Source organism: Octopus bimaculoides, chromosome 16 (assembly GCF_046866305.1).
Source record: "Octopus bimaculoides isolate indiv1 chromosome 16, ASM4686630v1, whole genome shotgun sequence".
In the NCBI taxonomy this organism is placed as follows: domain Eukaryota; kingdom Metazoa; phylum Mollusca; class Cephalopoda; order Octopoda; family Octopodidae; genus Octopus; species Octopus bimaculoides.
In genome coordinates this window covers 6,612,396-6,628,290 of record NC_142943.1, presented here as the reverse complement: position 1 = coordinate 6,628,290, position 15,895 = coordinate 6,612,396, and positions in this window count along the sequence as shown.

The window sequence follows — 15,895 nt, the reverse complement described above, 5'->3', positions numbered from 1 at the left end:
GAAATTACTACTACTACTACTACTACTATCAGCGTCCATTTCCTATTCTTTCTTTGTGGTGCTGTTTTTGGCTGTCCTTACAATTCTTTATCACAAACTCCCCACCACTACCACCACAGCAGCAACAGCAGCAGTAGCACCGCTGCTGCTGCTGCCACTATTGCCCCCACCACCATTACTACCATCACCACTACCACCACCACTACTACGACGACGACCACCACCACCACCATCACCAACACCACCACTACTACTACTACTACTACTACTACTACTAATAATAATAATAATAATAATAATACCACCACCACCACCATCACCACTACCAACAACAACAACAACAACATCAACAGCAACAACAATAATAATCGTCATCATCATCACCATCATCATCACCAGCCTCACCATCTTCCGTCCATCTTAAGAATACGTCTTAATTTTCTAAAGCTGATGACTAACTCCTTTGTCAGTCTGTCTGCCTGTCTCCGTGTCTGCCTTTTATACTGACCAACAATCTGTCCGTCTGTCCGTCCGTCTGTCCGTCCGTCTGTCCGTCCGTCTGTCCGTCCGTCCATCTGACTGTCTGCCTGTCTGTCAGTCTGTCCATCTTTTCTTTGAGAGATATGGAAACATCCTTAAGCAATGGTTGCATCAGATGTCTTGGCCGAGTAATGTGTAATCCTAATTCTCTCTCTCTCCCTCGCTGCCCCCTCTCTCTCTCTCTCCCTCGCCCCCCTCTCTCTCTATATATATATAATATAATCAATGCGAAAATAAATTTCTGTGTCAGTGTGTCACGCTTTGACCCCCAACTCTCTCACTATTCAATGACACTTCCTCGAGCTGGGGTGAGAGTAATAGTAAGCATAGAGACGGTGAGGGCGGTAGTGAAGACAGAGAGAGAGAGAGAGAGGGAGAGAGAGCGAGAGAGTGAGAGAGAGAGAGAGAGAGAGATAGAGAGAGAGAGAGAGAGAGAGAGAGATGCAGGAGGAAAGAGTGAGAGAAACTTGTGGCCAAAGAGTCAGCAGAAGTTGGCAATTACCTTCTGCCGGAATCGCGTGGAACTTAGGTGTTTCGCTCATAAACACGTACATCGCCCGGTCTGAGATTCGAACTCGCGATCCCTCGACCGCGAATCCGCTGCTCTAACCACTAGGCCTTGTGCCTTTACAAGCTAGGTGTATACCGCCGGCAACTCTTCAGGCCAAGGATATTTTGGCTAAATGAAAGTTTACATTGTCGTAAGGCGGTGCATGTTAACGCATTGAAGTTTCAATATATATATATATATATATCATCATCATCATCATCATCATCATCATCATCATCATCGTTAGCACGCCGGACGAAATGCTTAGCGGCATTTCTTTACGTTCTGAGTTCAAATTCCGCCGAGGTCGATTCTGCCGTTCATCCTTTCGGCGTCAATAAAATAAGCTCCTGTTGAACACTGGGATTGATGTAATCGACTCATCCCTACCTCCCCTATGCTGCCCTTGTGACAAAAATTTGAAATAATAATAATAATAATAATTACTACAATGATAATAATAATAATAGTGCTCATGGGAACTGCCCATATCCTACGTAAAATACTGTCTATGTGATCTCAAATTTTAAAGCAAACACATAATTTTCTTATGGTTTCTTAAACATTCACTTGAACAAAACTGTACAAATCCAAATATATGGTACCCTAGGCATAACACCTACATGAACTTCTAACTTGTTGTCTCTTGAGGTCTCTGGGTGAGACTTGGATCCAACTTGTACAAATGCAAAGCAAGAGTCAAACATAAAATAATAATAATAATAATAATAATAATAATAATAATAATAATAATAATAATAATAATAATAATAATGGTGGTGGTGGTGGTGGTGGTGGTAGTAGTAGTAGTAGTAGTAGTAGTAGTAGTAGTAGTAGCGGTAGCAGTTTGTACACTAACTAAAGCGTTTAGCCATTCTATTTTAAGGATAAAACAAGGATGTGCCTTAGTCAGATAACTACCATTATCACGAGGATCACATCCACAACCACCACCACCACCACCACCACCACCACCGCCACCACCACTGCTACTACTACCATCCATAGATCCGGCATTGCTGGCTACAACAAGAGATAAGAAGAAATCAATAATGTCTATTTTTTAACTGATGATTCTCTCTTCATTATCAACAAGAATGTCCGAATGTTATTTCGAAATAGTTAAGCACGAAGAACGGAATCGTTGTCGTAAATAATGAAACAACAACAGCAGTACCCGTCAAAAATGACGGTGTTTATTCGAGTATAGAATCTGTTCTGCAAACATGAATTTTAGGAGGGTGTAAGCATTTGAAGTATAGGCGCTGGCATGGCTGATTTAGAGGTTCAGTTCGCTGCCTAAATATACAGATGTATGTGTGTGTGTGTGTGTGTGTGTGTGTGTGTGTGTGTGTGTGTGTGTGTGTGTATATATATATATATATATATATATATATATATATATATATATTATATAGTTGGAATTTGCAGGAAACAAAAGGCGAAGACGGGTGTATAAACAACAAACAGGTGTATTAGTTTGACGCTCGGGAAGGTGAGACAGTCTTTTACGTTTCGAGCCTACGCTCTTCAACAGAAAGGAACACGAAGAAATAAACAGACAGAGCGAGAATAAAAAAAGCTTTAGTGCCTAGCGGTCAATCATAGCGGCTGGCTGGACAATATATGTATATATATATATATACACGCGCGCGCATCTGTTTATATATAATATATATACATATATATGTGCATAAATATGCATATCTCTCTCTGTGCATGTATATATATATATATATATACATATATATGTACGTTTCTATATATATATATATATATATATATATATATATATATATATATATGAAAGAAGGTTTGAAAATGCACTTCAAGTAAATAAATATTTTAAAAAAATAAGTGCATTTTCAAACCTTCTTTCATATATATTTCCACTCGTACGGTATTCCACAACTTTACTTTATTATATATATATATATATATATATATATATATATATATATATATATATATATATATATATATATATATATATATATATATATATATGTATGTATATATATATATATATGTATGTGTAATGTGTATAAATATGTGTATGCGCGTGTGTGTGTGTGCGTATGTATGTTTGTCTGTGCATTTGTGTGAGTATGCATATGTGTGTGCGTGTGTGTGTGGATGCGTGTATGTATGCGTGTGTGTGTATGCGCGCGAGTGCGTGCGTGCGCGTGTGTGTGTCTATGCGCGCGCGTTACCCACTCTTGTAGCTCACTTGCTCACTTCCTGTTATGTTCTGAGTAATCGCAGATTAAAACTGTTCCACTGATTTACTTAACGACAGGAAAATACCAAATTCCTGAGATTGGTCTTTAATTATTTTGATGAAGAAGATAAACCATTACAGCCTCTCCAAGAAGAGAGGGCCACTTCTTGCTGTTGTTATTGTTGTCATCGCTGCTATTTTTGGTGCGTTTATTATTGAGTTTACAGACATTGGTTGTTGTGTCTATTTATATAACCATATGTTTTGCAGGGAGCAAACACACACACACACGATGCACACGCACATATAGTTCAGTCCCACTGCGTGGCGTCTTGGGCAAGTGTCTTCTACTATAGCCTCGGGCCGACCAAAGCCTTGTGAGTGGATTTGGTAGACGGAAACTGAAAGAAGCCCGTCGTATATATGTATATATATGTATATATATGTGTGTGTGTGTGTGTTTGTGTGTCTGTGTTTGTCCCCCTGAGCAGTGCTTGACAACCGATGCTGGTGTGTTTATGTCCCCCGTAACTTAGCGGTTCGGCAAAATAGACCGATAGAATAAGTACTAAGCTTACAAAGAATAAGTCCCGGGGTCGACTTGTTCGACTAAAGGCGGTGCTCCAGCATGGCCGCAGTCAAATGACTGAAACAAGTAAAAGAGTAAAAGAGTAATGCTTATCCCCACTTAAAAGTGGATGTTGCGTAACAGCACTGAATACTGTTTGAGTTACCATGAGGGAAACGTGATTCCGACCTTTTCTAGCCTTGTCAATGGCAGACACCCAGACGCTGGGAGGTAGCACCGATATCGCCACCAGCAATATACATAGAGTCTCCGTGTCTGGTCGGGCACTGTTGTCGCGAATAGCCAGTGAGCTTATTAAAAATAACCATTAACGACCAAAACGGTATTAATATCAAATGGTAATATTTATCCGGGTGGTTTCAAGTGCCAGTTACAGCCATTACGCATCATATTTGCTACATACGTTTCTGAGAAAAGACGGAACGTCACTACTTCTCAGTTAGTCTTTCCAATAAAAATAAGGTCTTCTTTTAACATTTAGGCTTCTAATAACGAAGGCATGAATGTCACAACTCTTTTATCTAACATCTCTTACGACTCTAAACATCATGGCTGCCGGGCGAAAACGATTACGATTCACTCCAGTTTGTAACCCGTGGTTCACGATGACATCATGGATTCATTACGACCGGAAACGGATATACTTATATATATACTTAAAGCAAAATGGCATGCGACAAAAGAAACCGATATTTTCATGTGTGTGCGTGTGTGTATGTGTGTGTGTTTGTGTGTGTGTGTGTGTGTGTGTACGTATGTGTGTACGTGCGTGCGTGCCTGTTTGTGTGTAAATAGATAAATATAGATACACACACATACACACACAGTGAGACAGAAAGATAGTTGTATGTGTGTATAGTATATCTATCTATCTATCTATCTATCTATCTATCTATATATATATATATATTTATTGTATATATATATGGTATATGGTATATATATATATATATATATATATATATATATATATATATATATATATATATATATATATATGTATGTATGTATGTATATGTATATATATAATAGTCTTTCTGTGTACCAAATCCACTCACAAGACTCACAAATCTGGAATTATAGTAGAAAAAGCTTAAGGAGCCACGCTCTGCGATTGAACCCGAAACCTCATGGTTGTAAAGCGAGAGCATCTTAACCATACGCCCATGTCCGCGCCTATAGCAATGCTTAATGTATTATTGAGCCGATGTCTGGGTTGCAAATCAGAGAGGCCACAGGAAACAACAACTCTATGACGAAATACATCAAACTAAACACATCACATGCTTCTAACTCGGATCTCGGGAGAGTTGTTTACGGAAAATACGATTATTATATATGCTGAATCATCTCGGAGAAAGTGGAATGTGTGCACATGCGCAATGGAGCTCACTTGTGACATACTAAAACGCATGTCAAACACAATTAAAAGCTATGAATAAATAATGACTATTTCACTTGATCTACCATATCAGATATCAGCCGAGGTCGGCCATTTTAACAAACTGTGTTGTTTACTGTCTCTGACATGAAACAGCGGAATGTTGAAACAAAATGGGCTGTGCTTGTGTATATTTAACCCCAGGTCAGGCTTGATCAAACAGACCTATGATTAAGGACATCCTAGCCATGACCATCCCGTCATTTTGAGTAGTTTATCTCAGTTTACATTACAGGCGAAATTTTGAAACACAGTAAAAATTTTATTTAACCTCAAGTCAACCTTGTTTAGATAGACCTATAGTTACAGGCATTCTAGCCGTGACCATCACAACCTTTCATTTTATACATTATTTACATTATTTACATTTGATGGATATTTACCCTGATCTTGTTTGTTGTTAACGCGTTTCGGCTAATATACCCTCCAGCCTTTATCAGGTGTCTTGGGGAAATTTCGAACCTGGGTTCTCATTCCTAAGGTATTTTTCGGTGTTATTGTTGTTGTTATTAATATTATTATTATTATTATTATAGAATTTGGAATCGAACTCGGAATCCTGGGGTTAGTAGCCCGCGCTCTTAACCACTACGCCACACACCCGTCAGCTTATCTCAGCTTATCTCAGCTTATACTGCAATGAAATTTCGTTTATAAATTTTGGCGCAAGACCCGTAATTTTAAGAGGAGGGGGTAAGTCGATAACCTCGTCCGTAGTACATTACTGGTACTTACTTTGTCGACACCAAATCGAAGAAAGATAGAGTCGACCTCGACATGTACTATTTAAACAAAATTGGTGGTAGTGTTTATTTAACCCCAGGAAAGGTTTGTTTAAACAGACTTATGAGTAAGGGTAATCTAGTCATGATCATCCTATTTTCTGAAGTAGTTTATCTCAGTTTACAGTAAACCAGGATGTCTTTCCTTCTTTTTCTCGAGAGAAAAAGTTGATTGAGGGCTATTTCGTTGCTGCTGTTTGCGTTTCGAACAAATAACAAACGGATCTCGTTGGAACGCATTTTGACGTTAATGTAGAGAGTAGAGCTTCGAGCTCGTTTCTTTACGGCACCTACTCTGTGTGTGTGTGTGTGTGTGTGTGCGGTTGTCGTATGTCCAAATTTGGGCAAATGCGTTTTGTTTTTTCAATATTTATTTTTGCTTGCAATAGTCGCTTCTTTTGGTCAAACTATCGTATCTCCAGCTGCTTCAGAAGCCCAGATATCAAAAGTTGTCAAAGTGTAGTAGAACAACGGTTTTGCTATGGAATGGTGAAACTATTTTTTCGTTTTCTGAAAAAAGCAACGTTTTGGACTTACAACACTTTTGCAAAATAGCAACGATATACATCCATACATGCATACATACACACACACACAGATATATAATGTGCGACTATGTCTAAGGGGACGTATAAATCTATGTATCTCTCTCTCCCTCCACATGAGTGTGTGTGTATGTGTGCGTGCGTGCATGTGTGTGTGTGTGTGTGTGTGTGTGTGTGTGTGTGTGTGTGTGTGTGTGTGACTATATCCCCAGTTCTGCGCCTATCTCTTTACTGAGATATTTATCAGGGAAATTATAAAGGACTAATGATAAAAGGACTTATTAGACACACACACGCCTATATATATATATATATATATATATATATATATATATATATATATATATATATATATATATATATATATATATAGAGAGAGAGAGAGAGAGAGAGAGAGAGAGAGAGAGAGAGAGAGAGAGGGAGGAAGGGATAGAGCGAGAGGGTGTGGAGACAGAGTGACTGAGGGTGGGCGAACAAACTTGTTGCTTCACAATTAAGACGGATGTTCAGAGATAACGTGGGAACAATCTATAAGCAAAATGGAAGTTCACCATAATTGTGTATGCGTGCGTGTATATGTATGTGTGTGTGCGTGCGTGTATATGTGCGTGTGTGTGTTTGTGTGTGTGCGTGCGTGTATATGTGCGTGTGTATTTGTGTGTGTGTGTGTGTGTGTGTGTGGTGAGTGTATATGTGTGTGTGTGGCTGTGTGAGTGTGCATTACAATAAAATTATGATCAAATACCATTTATTAGTATATGTGCCCGAAATCGGCGAGCTGGCAGAATCGTTAGCACGCCGGGCGAAATGCTTCGTAGTTTTTCGTCTGTCTTTACATTCTGAGTTCAAATTCCGCCGAGGTCAACTTTGCCTTTCGTCCTTTCGGGGTCGATAAATTACGACGGGAAAAGTAGGGTTTCTGTATGCATGGGTAAGTTATAAATTTGCTGTCATTTGTCCAAACCAATATGGCACTATTACTTTATTTTATCGACCTCAAAATTATGAAAGTCAAAGTTGATCACGGTAGGATTTGAACTCATAACACAAAGGACCGTGATAATTACCACAAGGCATATGTTTCTATACCCTGCTTTAACAATTCTGTTTATTCACCATTTTCCAATATTTGGAAGAACGAATTTATTTGACCAAACATTTTCGTTTTTATTATTTCAGAAGCGATCAATGCCAAATCCTGTTTTACAACCAATTAAGCCAATGATCGTTTAAAATCAGGTTTGATAATTGGTTCCACGAAATTAAAGTTTGTAATTAATGGTATTTTTGAAACTTAAATAAATTAGTTTTTTTCTTTAATTTATTATTATTATTATTATTATTATATATATATATATATATATATATATATATATATATATATATATATATATATATATATACAGATATATATTTTTTACTTGCCATTAATTTCCATAACCATCTAAATTTCCTTCTGTCTTTCGGGAAATACATTGATGTGTTGATAACAAAATATATTTATGAAAATAAATTACTTTTGTATAAGAATAATTTTATTTATTATGGAAAATTAATGTAGCTAAGTTAGGTAATTTCAGATTTCAAAACATTTTCATTTTGAAAAGGTTGCATTAAAACATTAAATACACAGGCTGTCTTTCGTTATATATACATATAATGGCTGGTAGCAAATGAATGGAAAGCAATCACCAAACTATCAATATATATTTATAATTCGCTACATAATTCTGTATATATATATATATATACTCTTTTTCGTGATTTACACTTCACCATTTGATGCTGTTGAATTCATTCCATTTTATATGATTTACTTTGTAAATCATCCGTCACAAACTCTAAATTGTTCGACATCGGCTGGAGTCATTCTGTTTATTTTGTATTCGAAACCTCACTCTGCTGTCTTTTTCATCTCATAATGCTCAACTAAAGCTTTTATCAAATTAAATTTCTCCCTTTTTCTCATTGGCAAATCTAATCAATATATATATATATATATATATATATATATATATATATATATATACACACACATATATTTATATATATAAAACGCTACGTGTCATCAATATATATCTAACACGCTCCATGTATTTGTATTTGCACTTATTTAGCCATTAATTATTCTGCTTCATATATTCCGATACGTTTCACGATTACATTTTATATTCAGCTGACAGAGACGTTTCATGTGTTCCACTTTAGCCAATATTTTGTCACACAGCATGCTTGTAGAATTCCTTGATTTCAGCAGAAGTACAACTAACAAATAATTTGAAATTACAGACTGAAAATTCAGAAGGCCATCATGTGTTGGTGCCTCCTCATGTCTATACAAGAAATATTGTTCTTCAGGAGCTTTTGAAGCGAAAGTCAATAATAATATTTATTATGTACATTTGTAACTTTTGCACCGAAAGTGTCAGATATGCTGGAAATACGCAGCTTTTGCAGAAGCTGAACCTTCTGTCCCTTGAACACATTTCGAAAATGTATGTAACCTGTTTTAAAGGTCATGTTACCCATGTGTAAGTACGCATATTTTGGGGGGAGTTTTGAATATACATACATGTTCAATATTTGTGAAACTATGTAGAGAATTTGTTGCAGAAAATACTATAATGTAGACTAACGAGTGAATCATTGCCTTCAACATATTGGACATAGGTGCAGCCGTGGTTGTGTGGTTAGAAGCCTGCTTCCCGATCACATGTTTCAGGGTTCAGTCCTATTGCGTGACACCTTGGGCATGTGGCTTCTACTATAGCCACGGGTTGACCAAAGTCTTGCGAGTGGATTTGGTAGACAGAAACTGAAAGAAGACCATCGTGTGTGTGTGTGTGTGTGTGTGTGTGTTTGTGTGTGTATACCTGTGTGTGTGCATATATACCTATGTGTGTGTTAGTGTGTGTTTGTATCGCACTACTGCGTGGCAACCGGTGTTGATGTTTTAACGTCCCCGTAACGTAGCGGTTCGGCAAAAGAAGCCGATATAATAAGTACCAAGCTTGAAAACGAATGAGTTCTGGAGTCTATTCATTCAACTAAAAATTCTGCAAGGCGGTGCCCCAGCATGGTCGCACTCGGGTGACTGGAGCAAGTAGAATATAAAAGACATTAAAAGTGTAATCAAAGCCGTCTCTGATTTGAGGAGTGGAAAGCATGATTTTTAAAATTTTCCTGTTATTTTGGTATTTCTATTCACATCCTCTTCAAGCAAGTTTCCTCGTTTACATTTTTGAAGAATTGCTTCGTCATTATTGACAGTTCGAAAGGTCGTGAGTTGGCAGTACCGTTATCATACCGGATAAGATCCTTAAGGCCATCTATTTCCAGCTTTAAGTTCTGAGTTAAAGTTCTTCCGAGGTCAACTTCGCCTTTCATCCTTTCGGAGTAATTGAAATAATACAGTTCTATATTTAAGAGATGAGGAATTATGTACATTAGTTAAATTATTTACATTTGACGGATATTTGTCCTCATCTTGTTTGTTGTTAACACAACGTTTCGGCTGATATACCCTCCAGCTTTCATCAGGTGTCTTGGTGAAATTTCGAACCTGAGTTCTCATTCCTAAGGTATTTTTCGATGTTGTTGTTGTTGTTATTATTATTATTATTATTATTATTATTATTATTATTATTCAGGTCACTAACTGGAATCGAACTCGGAATATTGGGGTTAGTAACCCGCGCTCTTAACCCTTAACCACTATGCCATATGCCCGTGGGCAAATGGCGTAGTGGTTAATAATAATAATAATAATAATAATAATCGATTTTTTAAGAGAATGGTGGCAGAGGATGAAAAATGAATCGTCTATGACAATGTGAAGCACAAACGATCATGGAAGAAATGCAACGAACCACTACAAACAGCTTCCAAAGCAGGGCTTCACACAAAGAATGTTATGTTTTCAATTTGGTGGAATTGGAAAGATGTTGTCTTTTACGAGCATCTCCCCACAGACAGGAACCATCGATTCGGATGTGTACTGTGTTTAGCTGGGACAAATTACACGCAGCGACCCACCAGAAACGTTCAGCACTTGCTAATCGTAAGGGCATCGTTTCATCACTACAATACCTGACCGCGTACTTCTTTGCAAACGCGGCAGAAGTTACTAGAGCTTGGCTGGGAAGTTTCGCAGTACCCTCAATATTCGCCAGACCTCGGACCTTCAGATTTCCACCCTATTTCAGTCTTTGAACGGACTGACCTTCTACTAGTTTTCTGCCAGTAAAGACAGGAAATTCTTTGAGCAGAGAATGATAGATGTGCATACAAGATGACTCAAGATATTGGAACGAAACGGTAATTGATTGAATAAATCGCTTTGTATTTAAAACTTGTTCAATTTTTGCTTGAAAAACCGAACGGACATTTTGGCAAACCCAACACTATGAAACCAGACGATGTTTAGACATAACCCTTCACTGCCCCTCTCCAGATACGTTCTATATACATTGACAGTGACAACGCGTAAAAGAAGGAACAATAATATTATGGCTTCGTCAATATAATAGAGTTTATAACGAATGGCAATTTTTTTCCGGTCAAGTAGTAGTCATCTCCGGTTAAGTATCGGTTACTTCCGGTTTGTTTATGAGTTATTTCCGACGTGATGTAGGTATGTTATTTACAAAATAACTACACACACACACGTATATGTATGAATATGTGTGTGTGTGTATATATATATATATATATATATATATATATATATATATATATATATATATATATATATATATATATATGTATATAAATGCATGTATGTGTATATATACATACATACACACATTATATATATACATGTATATATATATATATATATATATATATATATATATATATATATATATATATATATATAGGGAGAATTCACAAAAAAATAACAAAAGACGAAGACAGGTGGTGTAGACAACTTCAAATATAAGGATAACATTTTTGAAAAAACTTTATAATATGTTGACAAGGGAGACAAGCTCCCTAAGGTGGCAGATAGAGGTAGACCACCGATGAGTTCGCATTGTGATGTTTAACGCATCTTAATGCGCATCAGTAACCCTCACCGCACCTAGGCTTAAACTCATCTCGCCTTGTCAGCTCATAAGATCTCTACAAGCAATATGATCAGAATGCGAACTCATTGGTGATCTAGCCCTGCCACCTTAGGGAGCTTATCTCCCTTGTCAGCTCATTAGATTGTGCTTTTGAGGCTTTTGAGTTGCTTTGGCTCTTATTTCTAGCAATACTGGTACTCATTAGTGCCCTTGTTCATTTTAATGACGTGTATATGTTCTGCTGGGAAATCGGCTTGACCGACATCTTGCAAGTGGAATTTTGTAGGAGGAAACTGTGCGGAAGTCCTCCGTACATATCTGTCTGTCTGTGGTCGTGTCTCTGTTTATGTTTACATCCATACATATAAACATGCATTTGTTGTTGTTGTTTATGCTGTTGCACGCTAAGGTCGTTAGCTTTGCAGTTCGACAAATTGATGACGATGAAATTATTACCAGACTGAAGTGCGTAATAGTTAGGAATCACGAAAGAGGTGCAGTAGCATGGCCACGGCCCCTTTTGACCAGAACAATTACATATGTTTATGTGTATGTATTATGTGTGCGGACCAAAGCTTTGTGAGTGAATTTGGAAATTTATACACACCATACGCACAACATATATACATATACATATACACACAGACATATGTGTGTGTATATATATATATATATATATATATATATATATATATATATATATATATATATATATATATATATATATATATATGTATATAAATGCATGTATGTGTATATATACATACATACACACATTATATATATACATGTATATATATATATATATATATATATATATATATATATATATATATATATATATATATAGGGAGAATTCACAAAAAAATAACAAAAGACGAAGACAGGTGGTGTAGACAACTTCAAATATAAGGATAACATTTTTGAAAAAACTTTATAATATGTTGACAAGGGAGACAAGCTCCCTAAGGTGGCAGATAGAGGTAGACCACCGATGAGTTCGCATTGTGATGTTTAACGCATCTTAATGCGCATCAGTAACCCTCACCGCACCTAGGCTTAAACTCATCTCGCCTTGTCAGCTCATAAGATCTCTACAAGCAATATGATCAGAATGCGAACTCATTGGTGATCTAGCCCTGCCACCTTAGGGAGCTTATCTCCCTTGTCAGCTCATTAGATTGTGCTTTTGAGGCTTTTGAGTTGCTTTGGCTCTTATTTCTAGCAATACTGGTACTCATTAGTGCCCTTGTTCATTTTAATGACGTGTATATGTTCTGCTGGGAAATCGGCTTGACCGACATCTTGCAAGTGGAATTTTGTAGGAGGAAACTGTGCGGAAGTCCTCCGTACATATCTGTCTGTCTGTGGTCGTGTCTCTGTTTATGTTTACATCCATACATATAAACATGCATTTGTTGTTGTTGTTTATGCTGTTGCACGCTAAGGTCGTTAGCTTTGCAGTTCGACAAATTGATGACGATGAAATTATTACCAGACTGAAGTGCGTAATAGTTAGGAATCACGAAAGAGGTGCAGTAGCATGGCCACGGCCCCTTTTGACCAGAACAATTACATATGTTTATGTGTATGTATTATGTGTGCGGACCAAAGCTTTGTGAGTGAATTTGGAAATTTATACACACCATACGCACAACATATATACATATACATATACACACAGACATATGTGTGTGTATATATATATATATATATATATATATATATATATATATATATATATATATATATATATATATATATATATAGAGAGAGAGAGAGAGAGAGAGAGAGAGATACACACACAAAGATGAATATATTCGAAGGGCTTCTATCAGTTTCCACATAACAAATTCACTCACAAGGCTTTGGTTGGCCCGAGTCTATATAGAAGACACTTGCCCAAGGTACCACACGGCTACGCCTATGTGTGTGTGTGTGTGTGTGTTTGTGTGTGTGGATCTGATTGGATTATTATTTCGCATATTATATAAGAATATTCCAGTAGCAATCATTGTCATTGAAATAATTGTAGAATTATGCAATAAAATGAATCGTTCACTCCATTCTCCTTGTTCATGTCTGTGTTTCAATTTTGCTACATACATACATACATGTATGACCAGTGATGGTTTGTTTACGTTCCCATAACTTAGCAGTTGGCAAAAGTACCAGGCTTTAAAAAAAATAAGAACTGGTGGTTGATACATTCGATTTGTCCCTCCAACATCGCTTGACAACCGATGGTGGTGTGTTTGCATCCCCGTAACTTAGCGGTTCGGCAAAAGAGACCGATAGAATAAGTACTAGGCTTACAAAGAATAAGTCCTGGGGTCGATTTGTTCGACTAAAGGTGGTGCTGCAGCATGGCCGCAGTCAAATGACTGAAACAAGTAAAAGAGTAAAGAGAGAGTATACACACACATATTTATATACATATATATATATATATATACATATATATATATATATATATATATATACATATATATATATATACATATATATATATATACATATATATATACATTTATATATATATATACATTTATATATATATAGATACATTTATATATAGATACATTTATATATAGATACATTTATATATAGATACATTTATATATATATATATATATATATATATATATATATATATACATATATGTATACATATATATATATATACATATGTATGTATATATATATATATACATATACATATACATGTATATGTATGTATATATATATATGTATACATATATGTATACATGTATATATATATATATATATATATATATATATATATATATTTATATATATATATGTGTATACATATATGTATACATATACATATATATATATATATATATATGTGTAAACATATACATATACATGTATATATATATATATGTATACATATACATATACATGTATATATATATGTATACATATACATATACATGTATACATATATGTATACATATATATATATATATATAGATACATTTATATATAGATACATTTATATATGTATATGTATATGCATATATATATATATATATATATATATATATATATATATATATATATATATATATATATATAAAAGAATGTATGTATGTATGTATGTATGTAGGTATGTATACACCGCCCACACAGCTACATGTCTGGTTGTTGTCAGATACACGTGAGGTCAATGACAGTAGGAATGTGTCGTGCGGTGAAATTGCTAAAAGAACATCTTTATCGATTAATCTTTCACACGCACACACACACACATACATGTACAGCATTGTCCATAAGCACACTAATGCTCACACACACGTACACACATCGAAACATCAGCATGTATTGTAAACTCTCTCCCTCTGTCTCTTTTTATCTCTCTTTGTCTTTCTCTTTCTCTCTGTATTCTTTTGTCTCTTTCTCTCTCTCTCTGTCTCTCTCCTCTTTCTCTTCTTTTCTGTTTTTCTGTCTCTTCAGCAGCAATCTGTTGGCACAGATACATGGATACAGTTTACACGTTTAGACATCATCACCTCCACCACCGCCGTCACCACAGCCACCACCCCCATCCTCACCACATCATGAATGCCACCGTCACCACCACCACCACCGCTAACACGACGACGACGACGACGACAAGCCGCTACCATAAACAACATCATCATCACCACCACCGCCGCCACTACTCTCGTGGTAATCTCCTCACCCCCTACAGCCACCATAACGTCAACCACCAACATCAAATCATCATCAATAACAGTACCGCAACAATTACCATCGCCTCTACTAAGAAAACTCCTCAGCCACCATCACCACCACTACCACCACCACTACTATCGCTACGACAACCACCACCACCATCGCCACCTTAATCACCACTACCACGACCACCAGCACCTCCACCACCTTCAACATCACCGCCGCCGCCACCACTCACTGTTCTTGGTCGATATCTTTCTCATTGTTCCTTTTTTATTCCCTCCTTCGCTAAAGAGTTCTAATTATTCGCTTTGTTTTTTCACGAAATCGATATTTGATCCCTCCACCTGTTTCTCTCCACTTACTCCGTCTCTCTTTCTTTCTTTCTCTCTCTCTCCCTGTCTTCTATCTCCAATATCTTTCCGCTTCTCCACTTTCTCTCTCTCTCTCTCT